The 20,106-nt window shown below is 37.8% G+C and overlaps 11 non-coding genes across 11 annotated transcripts; all 11 read right to left on the reverse strand.

Annotated features, from left to right (window-relative positions):
• Window positions 1-17,563: 17,563 nt before the first annotated feature.
• Window positions 17,564-17,635, reverse strand: TRNAH-GUG (transfer RNA histidin (anticodon GUG)). Its single transcript has one exon. It is a non-coding gene; the product is annotated as a tRNA-His (tRNA).
• A 101-nt stretch (window positions 17,636-17,736) lies between these two features.
• TRNAH-GUG (transfer RNA histidin (anticodon GUG)) lies at window positions 17,737-17,808 on the reverse strand. Its single transcript has one exon. It is a non-coding gene; the product is annotated as a tRNA-His (tRNA).
• A 447-nt stretch (window positions 17,809-18,255) lies between these two features.
• On the reverse strand, window positions 18,256-18,327 carry TRNAH-GUG (transfer RNA histidin (anticodon GUG)). The gene has a single exon. It is a non-coding gene; the product is annotated as a tRNA-His (tRNA).
• A 101-nt stretch (window positions 18,328-18,428) lies between these two features.
• Window positions 18,429-18,500, reverse strand: TRNAH-GUG (transfer RNA histidin (anticodon GUG)). The gene has a single exon. It is a non-coding gene; the product is annotated as a tRNA-His (tRNA).
• A 101-nt stretch (window positions 18,501-18,601) lies between these two features.
• Window positions 18,602-18,673, reverse strand: TRNAH-GUG (transfer RNA histidin (anticodon GUG)). The gene has a single exon. It is a non-coding gene; the product is annotated as a tRNA-His (tRNA).
• Window positions 18,674-18,774: 101 nt separating this feature from the next.
• TRNAH-GUG (transfer RNA histidin (anticodon GUG)) lies at window positions 18,775-18,846 on the reverse strand. The gene has a single exon. It is a non-coding gene; the product is annotated as a tRNA-His (tRNA).
• Window positions 18,847-18,947: 101 nt separating this feature from the next.
• TRNAH-GUG (transfer RNA histidin (anticodon GUG)) lies at window positions 18,948-19,019 on the reverse strand. Its single transcript has one exon. It is a non-coding gene; the product is annotated as a tRNA-His (tRNA).
• A 101-nt stretch (window positions 19,020-19,120) lies between these two features.
• TRNAH-GUG (transfer RNA histidin (anticodon GUG)) lies at window positions 19,121-19,192 on the reverse strand. The gene has a single exon. It is a non-coding gene; the product is annotated as a tRNA-His (tRNA).
• A 274-nt stretch (window positions 19,193-19,466) lies between these two features.
• TRNAH-GUG (transfer RNA histidin (anticodon GUG)) lies at window positions 19,467-19,538 on the reverse strand. Its single transcript has one exon. It is a non-coding gene; the product is annotated as a tRNA-His (tRNA).
• Window positions 19,539-19,809: 271 nt separating this feature from the next.
• On the reverse strand, window positions 19,810-19,881 carry TRNAH-GUG (transfer RNA histidin (anticodon GUG)). The gene has a single exon. It is a non-coding gene; the product is annotated as a tRNA-His (tRNA).
• Window positions 19,882-19,982: 101 nt separating this feature from the next.
• On the reverse strand, window positions 19,983-20,054 carry TRNAH-GUG (transfer RNA histidin (anticodon GUG)). Its single transcript has one exon. It is a non-coding gene; the product is annotated as a tRNA-His (tRNA).
• Between the last annotated feature and the right edge of the window lie 52 nt (window positions 20,055-20,106).

Raw genomic sequence — 20,106 nt, forward strand, 5'->3', positions numbered from 1 at the left:
TTTCCACGTGCCTAACAGAGCTGGTCAAACTAAATTACGCAAGGGGGGGGGGGAGACTGAATCGCATTTTGTATCATTCATGATCGGCCATTGGAAATGAACACATACGCACAGTTTCGTCGTTTTCAACAAAAAGGTGTTTTTTTTTGTTGTAAATAATCCATTGTATGGACCAGGTAAGCGGAATGATTTGCTGATGGACACGGAATTTTATATGGGGTAGAAAATGACCGTCTCTTCCAGTTAAGATGAGAAATAGGCATAGACGTTGCAAATCAGAAACCATGTTCTATGGCTGCTGGGTCGAGTGCCGTAAAAGAGGCTGAGCCTACCTTGGGCTGATCAAGAATAGTCGTACGCATCGCATCTTGTATGCGCCGAATGAGTCACTAGCTCATATCCTAAACTGTGACCGGTTGGTTTTATTGCATCATGGTCATCACATGCATTCGGAGGTACATTGAAGCAACACCACCTACAGAACAAGGCCACCGCACGAAGCTTGTGACGTCAATGAAGAGGGCCATTTCTCCTATTGCCATTGGATATACTGCAGAAAAAGGTAAAGATATCGCATGCGTCGGCCTGCAATATCCAATGGCAATGAATGATATGGCCTTCAGTGACGTCACGAGCTTCGCGCAGAGACCTTGTTCTGTAGGTGGTGCTGATTGAAGTCGGTTCTTAGTTGCTTGAAATTGGGATTCTACTGCCCAGATTCCGAAATAATCGACGTTTCCGGACAGCCATACTGGTCTAACTTGCAAGAATATTCATATACGGGGGAGAGGCGTAGTGTGCCTTTTCGGGGATCCGGGGCAGACTTTTCTTGAAAGTGTTGTTATAATTAAAAATAAGTGTAAACTTTTTGGGGGTTCCCCTATTCGGCTCGGGGACTCTGGGGCAGTGCCCCGGTTGTCCCAGCCTAGTTACGGTTCTGATACAGGGTGCATGGGTATGATATTTTACTGTTGATCCTGGAGGTATATTTGCAATTCGAAAAAGTATCCAAATAACGTGTAGTACTCAGATATATCATTCATGTTGCAAGGGGTGTTGCTTAGTTATTAAAACGAAAATGTTAACTTCCTATACCGACAACCTGTGATTAGAAACTCAATCAGAAAGTTGTTGCTCTGTCTCTTCCGATACCATAAAAGAAAAGGGGGAAAAATTCCACGTTTGTAAGTATTCACTGAGATATTCGAATTCGAAAAAATGAGGAAAGTTAGGATAAAAACAGCGTTAAATAAGGATAAACCGTTTTACCCGCATTTCTAAGGCTGTTTTTTCCCAACTTCCCTCCGTTTCGTGTTCTTCCTAGAGCTGCAAAATGTGCGTTCCATATTTTGAAGTAAAGATGATGTAAATGTGCTTGAATTTTCATGTTGTGTAAGTACCGTGTTGTGGGTCTGCTTGCTCTCTGCGGAGAGATTTTTTCAAATGGGAGAGCAGCTCGCATTCATGCCTCGAAGTTAGAAAACCTCAGAAAACAAACTTCAGCCTACCACCATTGTGCGTAGATGGAGGTTCGAACCTGGATCCTCACGACGAGAGTCCTGCACGATGCCCACAGCGGCAGCAGGCAGGTGTGGTGCCCTTTAGCCTTTTTTTCAATATTATGAGAGCGGCCAAAAATCGTGCTTTACCCGGCTGACCAAGCATCTAGTTGCGGCTCTGCCTGTACCATCTTCGACCAGTATCGATTAAATGCTGGGGAAGACCTATTCACTGGAGTTGTTACCAGGGCCGCAACTTGTTAGCCGGGGCAAGCCGAAAATTTTGGTACCCTTTGCATGTAGAGGAAGCAGTTAAAGAGTGAATTCGGCTCTTATTCTGATCCAGCATCAGGGGCACGAGTTCCGCCTGTCAACCCCCCTACCCCCCCGACTTGCGGCCTCGGTTGTTACCATCGAATTTATCAGTCGAAAAAGTCTATACGCCAAGTTATACCGTTCGACGAATGCTGTCCCACGAAACGTAGGAACAGTATTCGCCGAACCAGACCCTGTCGTTGCGCAATATGGAGAAAAAAAATTCGCGAATAAAATACAGAAAAAAAAAAAAAATAAATAGCGCCGAGGTGTGGAGCGTTAAATTATAGCGTTTTCTCTGTGGCATTACCAATTAGAGAGCAAAGAGATCATTGAGAATAGCGTCACAGAGGCAAGCATACACAGTGCACACACACGCACGCACTCCCTTCTTCAGGTAGACTTCTGAACCATTTGAGGCCAACGTTGCGTATCACCTGTAATTTCTTACTTTGGTGACCCTCGCATGACCGTGCTGTGCAGACAAGACCGCCATGTTCGACAGAGAGACTCACTCCCCTGTTCTTATTTTTAAAAGCTCATCCACCTGCTGGTGTTTCTATTCACGGTTAATTAAGCTGTAAGAGACAGAGATTTAGAAAAAAGAAGAAATGGTGTAGAAGAGAGTATAAGGACATCAAATGGTCGAGACACAGTGTAATTTCTTTTTCTCTCTTTTATTAAGTTTGGCCACGGTCATGCTTCTCGCGCCGACTTTGGCGTGCCAGCATTTAGAGAAACCACCTTTACTTTAAGAACCAGACCTCTTTAATAAACACAGCGGAAGAGAAAGATCCGACGTCGAACACCTGTTGCCACATTACCTTAGGTGGCACATTATGGTACGTGCGAAATTACGTTTCAGTGGCGTCGTCTTAAGAATCGGTGTCGAACATTTTTCGGTCAAAAAACCTCTTGAATTATAGAGACCTCAAAATGAGGGCGAGTTCTAAGTCATTTCAGCGCAGCGTATCTCAGTTTGTATGCCCTTGAAATAATATCGATGATATCAAGGAAGCCTTGAAATGTTGTTCCATGTTCTTGGGAACCCTTAAAACAAGAGCAAGTAATGAAATAATTGCTAAATCTTTTTCACGCAATGAACCACGCGAATATTAATATGAATTCCAATTTCAGCTTTTACTCATTTGCAAGAGACAGACTATGAAGCAATTATGCAATAAGCACAATGCTTGAGAAGCTAAATACATTGATGTATATGGTTTCATGCGATCCTAATTATTTTTGTGAATATTGGTATATTGCAAGAGAGTAGCATTTGGAACTTTAACCGCTCTACGTATGCTGAAGTCAATCTTTTTTTTTTTCACAAATACAAACATGTAATACACAAATTCAGACATGTGTTACACAAATACAAACATATAATACAGAAAAAATAAAATGAACAATTACACACATATTACAAACACTTTGTAGCCTCAAGGGACTGAAAAGTCCTTCCAGCAAGCCTAAAGGAATAAGCTATAGAATATTTTTTCTTTCTCTTGCAACAACATTATTATATTTATTAGATATGTGTTCAAATGTATTTTAATGTATTAAATGTAAATGTATTTACAAACTATGCACAGCGCTCTTTGTTTTGCTGTGTGTATATTCTTACATGAGTTACATTTGAAAAGTTATATACTGATTCATATATTGATTGAAAAAAATTCATATATATAATATTGATCACACTAATAAGAGAGAGAGAGAGAGAGAGAGACATATAAAATGTAAATGTGTATTTACTATTAACTAAAGAATTGTATTATCTTACATTAAAAAAAAAAGTAAAATAAATTCCATGAAACCCTAACCATAAGTTAAATAATTTTTTTAAAACAGTTGCCATTCGACTAACTAGATAATAGACCATTCTTATAGACCTACTTGAAGGAACACTCTAGTCCCTTCGGGGCCACAGAGTGAATGCTCATAATTTTATGGTTTTTTAAATGTATGGACGTATTTTTGTGCTGTGCTACTGTTTTCGTCTTTTTCTACTAATTTGCGATGTTGTCACAATAACAAAAAATAATAATAGCTCAACTATAGCATAGAGTTCTAAAGAAAACCCTGTGCCATGCAGAGGCGTACCCAGACGATCAAAGATTAAAAATATTTTTAAATAACTTTGTACAATGACGAAATATCCCAAGAAATTACATTTGTATGCGCTACCCTGATCAATTTCTGTTAATTCAAAATGATTTTTGTGAAATTGTAACTAAGAATTCTCTGGAAGAAATTTATTGCGAACCCCCTCCCAAATCTGGTGTGCGCCCCCCCCCCTCCAAAGGTCAATCATTGCTACTCCGCTGGTGCCATGGCCCTAGTCCAGGAGTCTTTAACTTGTTGTTAGTCAGGAGTACCGTGGTGCTAGAGTGTTCGTGTTCACGCTCTCGAGTTCTTTATCGTTACCCTAATTAAACTATCCCATTAAAAATTTTACAGAATAACGTGTCATCAGCCGGTACTTCCCTAATCTATGGCCTTCCCGATCCCCGGACCTTAATCCATCCGTTTTTCGTTTTGGGGGCATTTGAAACGTCTGGTAAATCGTGACAATCCAAGAACTTTATTTGCCCTTAAAGACAGCATTTCACGCCACGTGCTGAACATTTCCCCGCACACACTTCGGTCAGTTGTGGAACATGCCATCTTACGATTTCACATGGTATCAGAAAATGATGGCCTTTATATGAAATATGTTTTTGTTGCAGTAACAATTATAAAAGTGTTTAACAATCGTCAAAATTGTAAACGTTTGCCTAAATGTGTCATTTCTTAATAAAAACCCCTCTGGTGGAGACATGTGCAACTAATTTTTTTCTTCCTGAACCCCTGAAACACAAATTCCTACACTTAATTTTACAATTTTCTGATGATTGGTTTCGCCTGTAGGCTACTTTAAAATAGGGTCCTTTAATTATGGACGCCATGTATTTCACTGCCCCCGATTTCCCAAAATGACGAGCCTGTTCATGACTCGAAACAGTTTTGAAGATCTCTACCATAGTCACACGCCAGAGAGGTTTAAAGATTGCTCGCAATTTTCTTTTAATTTATGTTTCGTTATTAACTACTAGCCCCCCCCCCCCCCCTGTTGGGTTTCTAATTTGTTCTTCTGCACAGAAAACGTCAGGGTTTTTTAAAAATATTTTTCATTATAATTCATGTCTATGACTGGTAATAAATTAATCAATCAATTAATTATCGATTAATTATTGGCAATTAATTATTATCAATTAATTAATTACCGATCATTATCGATTAATTTTCAATTAATTGTTGACAATTAATCATGTGGCATCCGCTTCTTCCTGAACCCGTGCTGAGCACGGCAAGTCAATTTCTGGAAGAAGCGGGTGCCACTAACGGAAACCCCATATTACCATAACATATATACCTAGCGATCTCTTGCGAATCCCCAGAGATCTATGAACTACCTTTTCGAAGACTATTCAAGAAAACCATTGAAATAATATACGCATTTTACGTGCAAAGAAAATTGAAATAATATCAATGCACTCTACTATAAGTCATTTGCTTAGCGCACTAATGTTTTCGAATCGGCATAGATATGATGAAAGGACTATCAGCTGAGCCTACACTCAGCGAGAAACTCTCGTTCCACCATTTCAATCGATTTCAGTTCATTAAAAATTAGTTCCAGAGTTATGAAAAATAATTTATCCATTAATTCTTCAGGAATTCATAACTTCCAGAATCAATGAAAATGAGAAATTTATGAATCAAATAATCCTAGAAACCGCGAGGACACAATGATTTGGAGTCCTATGTCTATTCGATAAGTGAAGGGGTGTGTCCCAACACCCCCTTCCCCCTTCCCGTAGGCCCACTCATAAAGAATCCACTGTAAAGGTGTGGCAACACGTTAATTGAAGGAGGTTCTCCAGTACTAATAACTCCTTAAAATTCCAGATCGGGATCTTTTTTTTTTTTGCGCACGTAAACTCAAACTCAACCTACAACGTCTCGCAGATCCACGAGAAGTTCTCGTCAACAACGTCAATTCGGTAAATTCCAATAACTTAAGCCGAAGACGTACATATACACATACAGCGCGTATAACATATATATTCACGAAGACGGTTTCCTTCTTGAGAGAGAGAGAGAACCCGATCTCTCTCTCACTCTCTCCTTTATCTTGCTGCTCTTCCAAGACGAAAACCGCTAACCGAATGTGAAATGCAACGGCACGTCTTAACGAAGCGGAACACAATTTCATACTCCACTTACTCTCCAAAAGTTTTCAGTTTTATGCCACGGTGATGGTCTTAGGGGCACACGCATACATTATACAGCACCGCATAAAAGGATGACGGAGGAAAAGGACGAAGAGGCACACGGGCTTTATGGATGCATACAGGCGTGCGACCTTTTCGAGAGCAACTAACCAAGCATTTTGTCTTCGCTAAATGAAAGTAGACTTTTAACTCCAAAAGGAAATTTAATGGAGCTGCCGACAAAACGCACGCGTGTGTGTGTTTGCGGGAGAGTGAAAGAGCGGGGAGCGAGAGAAAACACGGGGCTTTTCACTCATTAAACACGATGGCACAAACACGAGCCGAAAACTCTTAATAAAGTTTTCACTCTTCCCCACTTCTCTCGAGCCAAAACCAAGCTGTCAAAACATGGCACACACAACATAAAAGGAGAGAGAGAGAGAGAGAGAGTCTCCATGTGGAGAACACACACACACACAAACTTCGCCTGGAGACACATTGTTCAAAACAAAATGATGCGAGTTGGCGAAATGATAATTTGACCTGGCGTCTTACAGGGGAGGAAACCCACGTTCGCGGTGGGGAACAAAAGACAACAAAGAGCCATCCCCTGAATTTTATAATGAAAGCACCCCCCCCCTCTCCCGTCCTTTAACGCCTAAAATTTTCACAAGTGAATCAAAATCAACGAACGCGAAAAGTTTTCCCCTCCAACAATTAATCGTATTAGTGAATGAATTCCATTCGGTGGGGAGAACGTGGAAATAATCACCAGACGCGTGTCAATATTTTAATAATAATCAGCGTCACTAATTATATCTGCACGAATGGAATTATTTCCCCGTGAATTTTCTCCGAATTCGGGAATTTTCCGAGACATCGTAATATGAGATATATAATTACGTCGTATTTTTATTTATTTACTTAATTAATAATTTCCTGATTATATATTTCAAAAATTATTTATTACTAATAAAATTAAATGTCATAATATTATTAAAAGATGAGATATAATTACGTCTTTTTTTAAAATTTATTTACTTAATGATTTTACGATTATTAGGAAGAAAAATGATCTATTACATACAGTTTTCAAGTTCAAACTTGATTTCTTATGCGTTTCATATTTAGATATTAATTTTTATTGAAATTGTATGATTACATATGCAGTCAAATCTCAATAAGACGAATGTGCAGAAGCCGACGAAAAAACTTATCGAGTTATCGTTTTAGTTCGACTTATCGGAAATTCCGATTTCAGAGTGAGAAAACGGAAAATTTTTTAAAATAACAGCGCTATTATACGAATAACGTTTTGGTAAAGCAATACCAAACCACTGGAGATGTGAAGAGACTCGTAAAAAACGAGATAAGTTTCTCTAATTAAACATTATTTAATTATTTGAATTAAAATATTTATAGAAATAAACTAGATAGACGTACATACTGTGTTATGGAAACGGACACACATACGATACTCGTATAAATCAAACATTATATAAATAAAGTATATACAAGATTATTTTCTGTCAAAAATTACAGTGATTTTTGACTGTCTCTCTCACCCCCTCCCCCTTCTTTCGTGAGAAAGTCATTCACATTTTGCAAGCAGACAAATGTGTGTGTGTGAATCCGCTAAATGAGTCTGCTAAATTCCGTTGCTAAATGGTAAATTTTGTTGCTAAATGCGAATTTCTATTGCTAAATGGTAAATTCTGCAGTTAAATGTTAAGTTCTATAGATAAATGCTGAATTCCATTGCTAAATGTTAAGTTCTATAGATAAATGCTGAATTCCATTGCTAAATGCTGATTTCTATTGCTAAATTCTATTCTATTGCTAAATTCTATTCTATTGCTAAATTCTATTCTATTGCTAAATTCTATTCTATTGCTAAATTCTATTCTATTGCTAAATTCTATTCTATTGCTAAATTCTATTCTATTGCTAAATTCTATTCTATTGCTAAATGCTAATTTCTATTCTATTGCTAAATGCTAATTTCTATTCTATTGCTAAATGCTAATTTCTATTCTATTGCTAAATGCTAATTTCTATTCTATTGCTAAATGCTAATTTCTATTCTATTGCTAAATGCTAATTTCTATTCTATTGCTAAATGCTAATTTCTATTCTATTGCTAAATGCTAATTTCTATTCTATTGCTAAATGCTAATTTCTATTCTATTGCTAAATGCTAATTTCTATTCTATTGCTAAATGCTAATTTCTATTCTATTGCTAAATGCTAATTTCTATTCTATTGCTAAATGCTAATTTCTATTCTATTGCTAAATGCTAATTTCTATTCTATTGCTAAATGCTAATTTCTATTCTATTGCTAAATGCTAATTTCTATTCTATTGCTAAATGCTAATTTCTATTCTATTGCTAAATGCTAATTTCTATTCTATTGCTAAATGCTAATTTCTATTCTATTGCTAAATGCTAATTTCTATTGCTAAATGCTAATTTCTATTGCTAAATGCTAATTTCTCTTGCTAAATGCTAATTTCTATTGCTAAATGCTAATTTCTATTTCTAAATGCTAATTTCTATTCTGTTACTAAATGCTGAATTCTGTTACTAAATGCTGAATTCTGTTACTAAATGCTGAATTCTGTTACTAAATGCTGAATTCTGTTACTAAATGCTGAATTCTGTTACTAAATGCTGAATTCTGTTACTAAATGCTGAATTCTGTTACTAAATGCTGAATTCTGTTCCTAATTGCTAAATTCTTTTGTTAAATGTTAAATTCTAATGCTAAATGCTGATTTCTATTGCTAAATGCTACATCCTATTGCTAAATGCTACATCCTATTGCTAAATGCTATATCCTATTGCTAAATGCTATATCCTATTGCTAAATGCTATATCCTATTGCTAAATCTGAATTTTTTCTATTGCTAAATGCTATATTCTAACTCTCTACTAAATGCTATTTTTTTTAAATTTCTCTCATTCCCGAAAACTTCGACTTAAAGGAATGAAACTTCGAGTAAAGGGAAAATTCTAACTCTAAAATACGGAGAAAGTTCTGGAACTGAGTGGGCACCTGAACTAATGTTATTCCCTAATGATAAGTCCCTTACAGAGCTACTTTGGTGATCTATACATGTTTCGCGGATCCAAGTGATCTGTAAATGTGTACGGGCCTTTTAAGTGCTCTGGAACTGTGCCATGCATCACTCAAGTGATTCGTCATTATAATGCGCATCACGTAAGTAATCTGGGAATGGTCCGCGTGTAACTCGAGTGATGTAAACCGCACAGGGTGCCACTTAAGTGCTCTAAAACTATGCCCCATGTCACTTCAGGGATTTCTAAATGTGCCACGGATCGCTTAAGTGTTCTGGAACTGTACCACGGGTTACTTATGTGATCTGTGAATGTGCCACGGCCCTACTTGAATGATCAGAAAATCACGGGCCGTTTAAATGCTCTGGCATTGTGTCGCAGAACACTTCAGCGATCTTCAAAAATATGCCGCTTAGTTCACTTTTACAAAATTAGGTTTGAGGGGGCCTGCCCCCCTCAAACCTAATTTCCCAGATAATCCCCAGGGCCACATTTGGTCCGCGTGCCAAGGGTTTATCATATAATGGCTTATAGCTTATAGAGGGTGGATCGCAATGAATTTCGTAAAAAGAAATTTTGAGTTCTTCAAATGGCATTGCAATTAACAGAAAAATTGATTGTAATAACATATAAAGGTGTTCTGCCGAAATTTTAATTTTTATAGAAAATACTTTTTGCATTAAAAATAAATAAATTTTTGATCGTCGAGGGGGGGGGGAACCCCATGCCCCCTTCCCCCACGTCTTCGAGCCCACTAATATGCGTTATGAGTCAGGGGGGGGGGCAGAGCTGATGACGAAATTTTGCTGACAAGGGGGGGTCAGAGTTTTGCTGACGTTTGCTGACGGGGGGGGGGGGGGACGGGGAGAAGAAGGGTGTCAAAAATTGCTAAAAAATTGCTGACGTAATACTTGAACGGCCCCTTATCGAGAATTCACTGTATATACATTTTAGGGTACTATCAACTCTTTGAACTTTCAATGAGAGATCGTTAATTAGAAATTGATTAATATCAGTCGCCATTTGCGATTATTACCGTTATGTGAATATAATCTTGAGGTTATCTGATCGATTGGGATTTTTTGAGAAGAAATAAAATCCTTCTTATTTCCGGAGAGTAATTGATATATAGCATGAGAATTCATAAAAGCCTCCGAATAATTAATTATTAGTCACAGATTAATAATCAATGTCATTATTTATATCTACACAAATGGAAGTATTTCTCAGAATTCGAGAATTTCCGACTTGAAATATAATTAAAGGTAAATGCCATAATGTTCTTAAGATGAGATATATAATTACGCCTTTTTATTAATTAGTTATTTAATAATTTTCCGATTATTAAACAAAAAATACCAATTACATAAAATTTATTCGAAATTTATTTATTATGCGTCTGATATTCAGATATTAATTTTTAATCGAAATTGCATGATTATTGAGGCAATATGAAGCCTTTTGAAATTCCAATATGAATCATTAATCGGAAATGAATCGATATAAATTTCATCGTTTTATACGGAGAAAATTATCGTTAAATAAATATATAATCTTTGGATTATTGGACCGATTGTAATTCTAGAGAAGAAATAAGATTTTTCTTGTTTCCGGCGAGTAATTGACGATATTGCTCAGAATTTATGTAAATCAGCTATGACGTCACCGTTTTATTGCCAGAAGTATTTAGTCAGATCAGGATCCATAGTAATGGGGAGGGGGTGGATTTATCTGGGGGTAAATGTCAATTATTTTTCCGAGGATTCTATAAAAGCTGCCACCTATTTAAAAGTCACCTAGTAAATATTAAATAGGTGGCCATAATAAATTGACCACTGACTGAAAACGTCCCCTTACCTATACGCGAGTAATTGAAGCACATTCACTGAAGAATATCGACGAACTTTCTCACCAGAAATGGGGTGATTCAAATAATCGATACTAAAAGAATAAGAGAATCTTTATGGCCAATTATTTTAAGCGTAAAGCTATTTATTTTGTTTACTTATTTCTAGCCGATCGGTTATTTTGTGCGAATCCCGGGCAAAACATTAATCTGCCGAGGTGGGTTTTCGCCGATGATCGGCGTAACTGTAGCGTATAAATCGTGACACGCTGAGAACATGATGCGCCACATGCTGATCATCCTCAGTAGGTAGGTGGCCGGTATACGCTGAATTTGAGAGAATAGGAAGAGAGAACTAAGAATTATATATACAAATAAGGGAATCGAGTTTTTTTACCTCCCGCTTTGGTAATTTCCTTTTTCTCACGGTGATATCTTTTGTTGGAACAAAAAACGTTGCATCGTCGGTTCTCTCTCTCTCTCATCGATATATGTACAGGTTTGTTTCCATGTTTTATGGCATTAGTTCGGAATCGAATCGAGTCACAAAGAAAGCAATTTTGTTCGAGTAGAATCTACCTTAAGGTGGAAGAGAAAATTGTTTTCTCCCCCCCCCCTTCTTCAGGGCGAAGTATCATAGTCAAAATCCTCACAGTTCAAAATAAAGGTCAAGCTCTAGTCTGAGTATATTCCGATCTCTTATACACGTATCGATTAAATGATTCGTTTCATTCGTATGTAACGTTTTCCCCCTATCAAGTGGCTAACATTTATTAATTCCTTCCAAACTGACCTTCAGAGAGGTACCCCACCCACCCCCTTCACAGAGGTGAATTAATATGCAAAGGAAAAATTAGAGATTATTTGGATTATCCCGGATTATTATCATTATTTATTTTTAAATTACTATCATATTGAGAAGCGTCGTCTTTATGGACGGTGACCCTTCAGATACGTTTAACTGTGTTATGAAATAAATACGAATATATGCGGATTTTATGAAATAAGAAATACTCTTTTCACGAAGTACGAAAACCTGGATAACCAAGCGGAGATGAAGACGAAGTTTGGATAGAAAATTCGCATTCTTCTGTGGGGAATCGGACCACCAGCCTCTTGCATCCGTACGAGTGACATCGTTTCTCTCTAAATACATTTTATTTCATTCATAAATCTTTTACAATTTCACATATATTTCTGAATTTTCCTTCGTTCAAGAAACCAAAAATGAATTTTTTCACTCGAATGGTTTCGTTTTTGATATTTATCACAATTTTACCGCATGTGGAAGTCAAGTTGTTTGTGCACTAGCCTTTTGTTGGTTCAAACCCAGTGAGTTCAAGCCGCGGTTTGGAATTACTGTAACAAAGGTGCTTTATAGCTATAACTGAAACAAGGTATCATACATCAGTTGCTTTCAACCTGAAGTCATATGCCCCCTGGGGTATTTGTTCTGAGGGAGTCACGAGTGAAAATCAAGCGTAAAGGAACCATGACAGGTGATTGGCCCTATAAGCGGTTTTTAAAAACTTCCCTGATCCGCAACAACACTGCCCAATGGAAATGACTAAACTCCCTGCAAAATGCCACGTATTTTTTCAAGAGTATTTCTTTCTGATTTAGTGTAACTGATAAGTACTTCCCTCCCAACACCGAGCATAACAATTAAAAAAAAAACAATATTACATCTTTTTAACATTACTTTATACTGTACGCATATTCCAAAACCACACCGAACCGAAGGGGGAAAAAAACACCGTCTCTCTTCTATTGTAAAATTTTGAATAATAGCTGAATCCGCCCACTGGAACTTGATCTGGCAGGTCTGAACATGTAAAACATGTTCGGGAACAAACACCCTCTATACAGAGCTAGGTGGGCACGGTGTTGCTAAAATAAGAGGGGTTTTAAGGACGCGAGAGATGCCTCGTAATTGCCGAAATAAAAGGCATTATGTTAGGCCAATGGTTCTCAACCTTTGCCAGTCCGTGGCCCAGTTGATTCACTTTTTTTTTTTGTGAGTGGAAGGCTCGGTCATACACACGAGTAATGAAAAATGAATGGGGAAAAAATGAGCAAAGTGAATCACTCACGGTCCGTTTTGACTAATGTCAGGTCCCGGTACTGGGCCGCGGTCCGGCGATTGAGAAACGCAGAGTTTGGCGAGATATTTATTTACTGCCACTATAGGGGCTAAGAAGGGGCCACCGAGAGCTGTGGAAAAAACTTCCGGGGGTATGGGGGAGAAATAAAACTTTAGAGTGAAATACAGTTGGGAAAAGTGAGTAATTTCAGGATCCAGCAGAACACTTCCCATTTTTCCTCACTTTAACGCACGAATGCAAGCCAATATACCCCATTGAAAAGCCCCACCTAAAAGAGCAACAGACCTACAATTGTACAGATCTTCAATCATTACATATCACTTATAGTTCGAAAAATAGATGGCAGCACTATCTCACAAGTATTACACAGAAACTAACTTAACTTTAGGTTCACAACACATTCAAGCATGTGCCAATTCCTTAGAGAAGTTCCACAGAGGCGAGGTGCACGTGCGGTTTAGTAGAAGAACTTCCCATACAACCATCTGTCACGGTTACTTCTACAACTAAGTACGGGGATCTCACGGTACCACTTTTTTCGGGCCACAAGACGGAACTGCATAGAATTTCCAAAAGAGGGAAATTACTCATCGATCTCCAGTCCAGGTGTCCAGAGATCGACCTTATTTAAATTTTTCTTTTACACCGTCGCCACAGTGGTGGTCGGCTGAAGTTGGTTTTCTGTGGTTCCCAACTTCGAGGCGCAAATGCGAGCCGATCTCCCCGTTAAAAAGTAGCGAGCAACAGGCAAACAACAGGCCTACAAACAGTGCAAATTTCAGTCGCTACACATCACTCACTTCACTTCTGAGATATAGATGGCAGCACTGAAAAATCATACACAAAACTAGGTACGCACTCAGACTGTTAGGTACACACATAATTCCGGCACAACTCACTAGGTAGTAAATTGTCTATGACAATAGACGTGAGTTGTGCTCGGTTTGAAAAAAAAAAATTTTTTTTTTCTTCCCTATGCATTTGCTGAAAAAATCCATTCAATAAGTAAAAGTGCCTCTCACTCATGGATGGGGGCGAGGGCATGGATAAAACACGGGGCCCACGAGAAGAAAATACGGTTAGAAGGGACGGGGACGAGGCTATAGACGTAGAAAGGTTAAAAAACACACACACACAACTTACATTAAGCATGGTCAACTACTGTGATTGAGACATAAAACGTGTCGATAATATTCATCAACAGAACAATTACAGATATTCCTTGAAAGTCTATAAATTCAAAGGAATTCAAGTAAATGCAAGAATACTATACAATATTTTATTGTATAGTACTATATAATACTATAGAAATATTTTAGCTCAGGGCATTCCCTGAGCTAAAATATTTCTGTGTGCATGTACGAAATCTTTCGGCTGTAGGTACGAGAACAATGATACAAACGCGTTACTTCGTGCAAAGCCCTACCAACTTATCGCATCGACATGCGTGATCAAACCAAAAAAAAATATCCGAACGATTCGCTCACTAAATGTGACCGATATTACAGGATGAATAGCAATGAAAAAGAAAACGATATAACGGGGGGCTTTTAAAACTAACTACACGATCGTGTTGATCATTACGAAGTAAAATAAGTAAAAAAAAAAAAAGCCACAAAGGTAAATTCATTGTGCGGTTTATTATAACGTTTTCCATTCTGATCGCTATCTTCACTAAAGAATGAAACAACGCTAACAAAAGCCACGGTCCATTTTTTCCTCTTTCTCCCGAATACTATAAGGCACCTGGAAAATCCCACGGTTTCCAGAGCACTTCGTCCGTCCATCACAGCAATGAATAAAGAAAGGAGAGCCTCTCTAACGATTTCCCCGTTTTCTAATAACACGTTAAAAATGCATACACACACACACACAAAAAAAATATAATAATAATGAAAAAGACAGTAAAACGATGAAATTACATTCTAAATAAATAAGGTATTTTTCTTTTCATATATATGTAGACATACACCCATTTATTTCGAAACTAAGAACCAGTGAAATGGCCTTTAAAAGAAAATCAAAATAATAATAAAATAACGGACGGAAATTATGCCCCCTTTTTTTTTTCATTTTCCGTCACAAAACTATATCACCAACGGGAGAACAATTACTAGTACTTGTACATTAGAGAGGAAAAGTAAGAGCTGAATGCACAATGCGTTTGGGTATGAATATTTGAAGAGCTCTGTCGCACAAAAGAGACCATTTAGCCCTTCTTACACAGCGACATTAAGCTGGAAGACAATCGTGTTCACGGAATCACGCACTTGTGCTCTGTCTAGCATAAAAGTCGAACAAAAATTGAATTTACTTTCTTCCATATATACGCCTCCTCGAAAGAATTTTCTATTCCTTTTTTTTTTTTTTTAGTTTTGTCTTCAACAGCGTCCATGACATGCCCTGTGTTTTGTATTTTTTTTTTACCCTTTCTTTCTGTTTAATTCGATCAGAAGTACCGTGACATTTAAGAGCTTAGAAAGTTGTAATCAAAAATTGAAGAGTTTTTACGTATGTAAGGAAGAATATGCTAGTAGAGAGGGTACTTCGCACGTTGATGACTGTTTTCCACGAAACAAATGAATTCTCTCTATGGCGAGATGGTATTTTAGGTAGGTGAAAATCATTCGTTGTTTTTGGTGGTTATACGAGGTTATCTATAAAAATTTCGTTAAATATATTAAAATATTATTCACTGCGCAACGAACGCGATAAATGAATGTTAAAACAATACATACCGTATATACTCGTGTATAAGACGAGTTTTTTTTTGTGGAAAAATTCGTTCCTCAAGTGGGGGGATCGACTTATATTCGGGTCAGTTTTTGATGAGAAAATATCGACTCCCGCAATCAGTAGTCATTTTTGTAGCAGAGTTCGAGAAAACGGAATTATTGGTATGGGATATGTGTGCTCAAACCCCGCAGAACGGATAATGTCAAAGGCTTATACACGAGTATATACGGTATATCGACGACCCAGTTCAATAAACAACTTAGGGAATAGCATTTTTGAATTATGCACGTCATGAGAACAGTCGAAAATGCCTCTAAAAATATTACAAAACACTAACAACTACGTTCTCTGCTAATACGCTCCCAACTGTAAATGATTCTGAGTTGATTCCCATTGAGTTGGATACAAAGTTGAATCGTTAAAATGCTAATATCGAAACACAATGAATATTTGGAGTTGCCTTTTTGAACTGGGCCGTCCGTCTCCCGTCGTGCATACGGCTTATAGTACCGGAGTTTTGTCCCGGGCGCGGCCCGCGACACTGCATCTGACCATTATATTGTTTGGGCCCCTCGAACAGAGACAAGTTGGCCGCCCCTGGTATACCGTAATGCATTGCTGCATTTTCGTGTTTATAAAAATATTTATGTTACGGTAAAAGCCCGAAAACTGGCAAAACCGGGGTTGGACCTGTAAGGCCTAGGTTTTATCAAGGCCCAGTTGGTAAAGTTGGTAAAAGCCCGAAATGTGCTTATAAACGTTTTCATTTCGGACATTAACTAAGTCACAGCCCGTTTTTGATGAAGGGATTAACCATTATGAACTTATTAAAAGCGAATTTCGTTTCTGTAATAGATAATTACTTAATTAATTAACTATTAACTTTAGAATTAATTAACCATGTAGGGAGTATTAGTTCCTGATGCCAACTAAATAAGGATTATAATTAATTAATTTATTTATTTTGATTTAAAGTTCATATTCTTCGGAAAATTAATTTACTCCGACTAGTTGAAACCCATTTCTGACCATCAATTGATGTCCATGATGATTATTGGTGGTCGGAGTAGATTAATTAGTGAAATTTTCATTACAATTAATAATTGCTTTCAGCGTCAGGAGTAAATTAATTAATTGTGATCAATAAATTATTAAGTGGTGTCAGGAACTAATAAATTCAAGGCAATCAATTCATTTGTTAATTATTAATTATAGTTATTAAATAATTATACTTATTAATGAAGTAGTAAGTAAGCAATAAGTCAATAAATTCACAATGGCTAATTTACTCATTAAAAACGGCCTTTGACTTGGTAAAAATCCGAAATGAAAATATTTAGAAACGTATTTCCGGCTTTTACACCCTCGCCTTGGTAAAATCTAGGCCTTACCAATAAAATCTAGGTATTACCATTCTTCGATTTTCTCATGGTTGCGAAACTTTTCCCAAGCACTACGCGATAGAAAAGTAGTGTTGTTGAACTTTCTCCGATTTTCAAACGCGGTGAACTTTCTGATTGGGGTTTCCTTAATCTTAATAAAACAGTTTTCGATGCCGGGACCAGGATTCGAACCTGGTTTATCGCAGCGACAACGCAAGGTACAAACAACTATACAATCACGGCGACGAATCGCAGTGTATTCGCAAGAATTGAAATCTGTTACGGAGGTAAAGAAAGCAAAATGATTTATCAGTCAGTATCTTAATAAAACGGATTTAAATTGCCGTGACCAGGATTCGAACCTGGGTTGTTGCGGCCACAACGCAATGTACTAACCACTACACGATCACGGCGTCGAAAAGCCGCGTATTCGCTAGAATTTAAATCTTTTACGGAGGTAAAGAAATGAGCAAAATGATTCATCAGTCAGAATCTTAATAAAATGGATTAACATTGCCGTGACCAGGATTCGAACCTAGGTTATTGCGGCCACAACGCAATGTACTAACCACTATACGATCACGGCGACAAATCGCAGTTTGTTCGCAAGAATTCGAATCTATTACGGAGGTAAAGAAATGAGCAAAATGATTCATCAGTCAGAATCTTAATAAAATGGATTAACATTGCCGTGACCAGGATTCGAACCTGGGTTATTGCGGCCACAACGCAATGTACGAACCACAATACGATCACATCGACAAATCGCAGTTTGTTCGCAAGAATTCAAATCTATTACGGAGGTAAAGAAATGAGCAAAATGATTCATCAGTCAGAATCTTATTAAAATGGATTTACATTGCCGTGACCAGGACTCGAACCTGGGTTATTGCGGCCACAACGTAATGTACTAACCACTATACGATCACGGTGACAAATCGCAGTTTGTTCGCAAGAATTCAAATCTATTACGGAGGTAAAGAAATGAGCAAAATGATTCATCAGTCAAAATCTTAATAAAATGGATTTACATTGCCGTGACCAGGATTCGAACCTGGGTTATTGCGGCCACAACGCAATGTACTAACCACTATACGATCACGGCGACAAATCGCAGCTTGTTCGCAAGAATTCAAATCTATTACGGAGGTAAAGAAATGAGCAAAATGATTCATCAGTCAGAATCTTAATAAAATGGATTTACATTGCCGTGACCAGGATTCGAACCTGGGTTATTGCGGCCACAACGCAATGTACTAGCCACTATACGATCACGGCGACAAATCGCAGTTTGTTCGCAAGAATTCAAATCTATTACGGAGGTAAAGAAATGAGCAAAATGATTCATCAGTCAAAATCTTAATAAAATGGATTTACATTGCCGTGACCAGGATTCGAACCTGGGTTATTGCGGCCACAACGCAATGTACTAACCACTATACGATCACGGCGACAAATCGCAGTTTGTTCGCAAGAATTCAAATCTATTACGGAGGTAAAGAAATGAGCAAAATGATTCATCAGTCAGAATCTTAATAAAATGGATTTACATTGCCGTGACCAGGATTCGAACCTGGGTTATTGCGGCCACAACGCAATGTACTAGCCACTATACGATCACGGCGACAAATCGCAGTTTGTTCGCAAGAATTCAAATCTATTACGGAGGTAAAGAAATGAGCAAAATGATTCATCAGTCAAAATCTTAATAAAATGGATTTACATTGCCGTGACCAGGATTCGAACCTGGGTTATTGCGGCCACAACGCAATGTACTAACCACTATACGATCACGGCGACAAATCGCAGTTTGTTCGCAAGAATTCAAATCTATTACGGAGGTAAAGAAATGAGCAAAATGATTCATCAGTCAGAATCTTAATAAAATGGATTTACATTGCCGTGACCAGGATTCGAACCTGGGTTATTGCGGCCACAACGCAATGTACTAGCCACTATACGATCACGGCGACAAATCGCAGTTTGTTCGCAAGAATTCAAATCTATTACGGAGGTAAAGAAATGAGCAAAATGATTCATCAGTCAGAATCTTAATAAAATGGATTTACATTGCCGTGACCAGGATTCGAACCTGGGTTATTGCGGCCACAACGCAATGTACTAGCCACTATACGATCACATCGACAAATCGCAGTTTGTTCGCAAGAATTCAAATCTATTACGGAGGTAAAGAAATGAGCAAAATGATTCATCAGTCAGAATCTTAATAAAATGGACTTACATTGCCGTGACCAGGATTCGAACCTGGGTTATTGCGGCCACAACGCAATGTACTAACCACTATACGATCACGGCGACAAATCGCAGCTTGTTTGCAAGAATTCAAATCTATTACGGAGGTGAAGAAATGAGCAAAATGATTCATCAGTCAGAATCTTAATAAAATGGATTCACATTGCCGTGACCAGGATTCAAACCTGGGTTATTACGTCCACAACGCAATGTACTAACCACTATACGATCACGGCGACAAACAGTTTGTTCGCAAGAATTCAAATCTATTACGGAGGTAAAGAAATGAGCAAAATGATTCATCAGTCAGAATCTTAATAAAATGGATTTACATTGCCGTGACCAGGATTCGAACCTGGGTTATTGCGGCCACAACGCAATGTACTAACCACTATACGATCACGGCGACAAATCGCAGCTTGTTCGCAAGAATTCAAATCTATTACGGAGGTAAAGAAATGAGCAAAATGATTCATCAGTCAGAATCTTAATAAAATGGATTTACATTGCCGTGACCAGGATTCGAACCTGGGTTGTTGCGGCCACAACGCAATGTACTAACCACTATACGATCACGGCGACAAATCGCAGCTTGTTCGCAAGAATTCAAATCTATTACGGAGGTAAAGAA

Source organism: Pholcus phalangioides, unplaced genomic scaffold, assembly GCF_987345545.1.
Source record: "Pholcus phalangioides strain wild (caught in Gottingen) unplaced genomic scaffold, Ppha-v1.0 ptg000004l_1, whole genome shotgun sequence".
NCBI lineage: Eukaryota > Metazoa > Arthropoda > Arachnida > Araneae > Pholcidae > Pholcus > Pholcus phalangioides.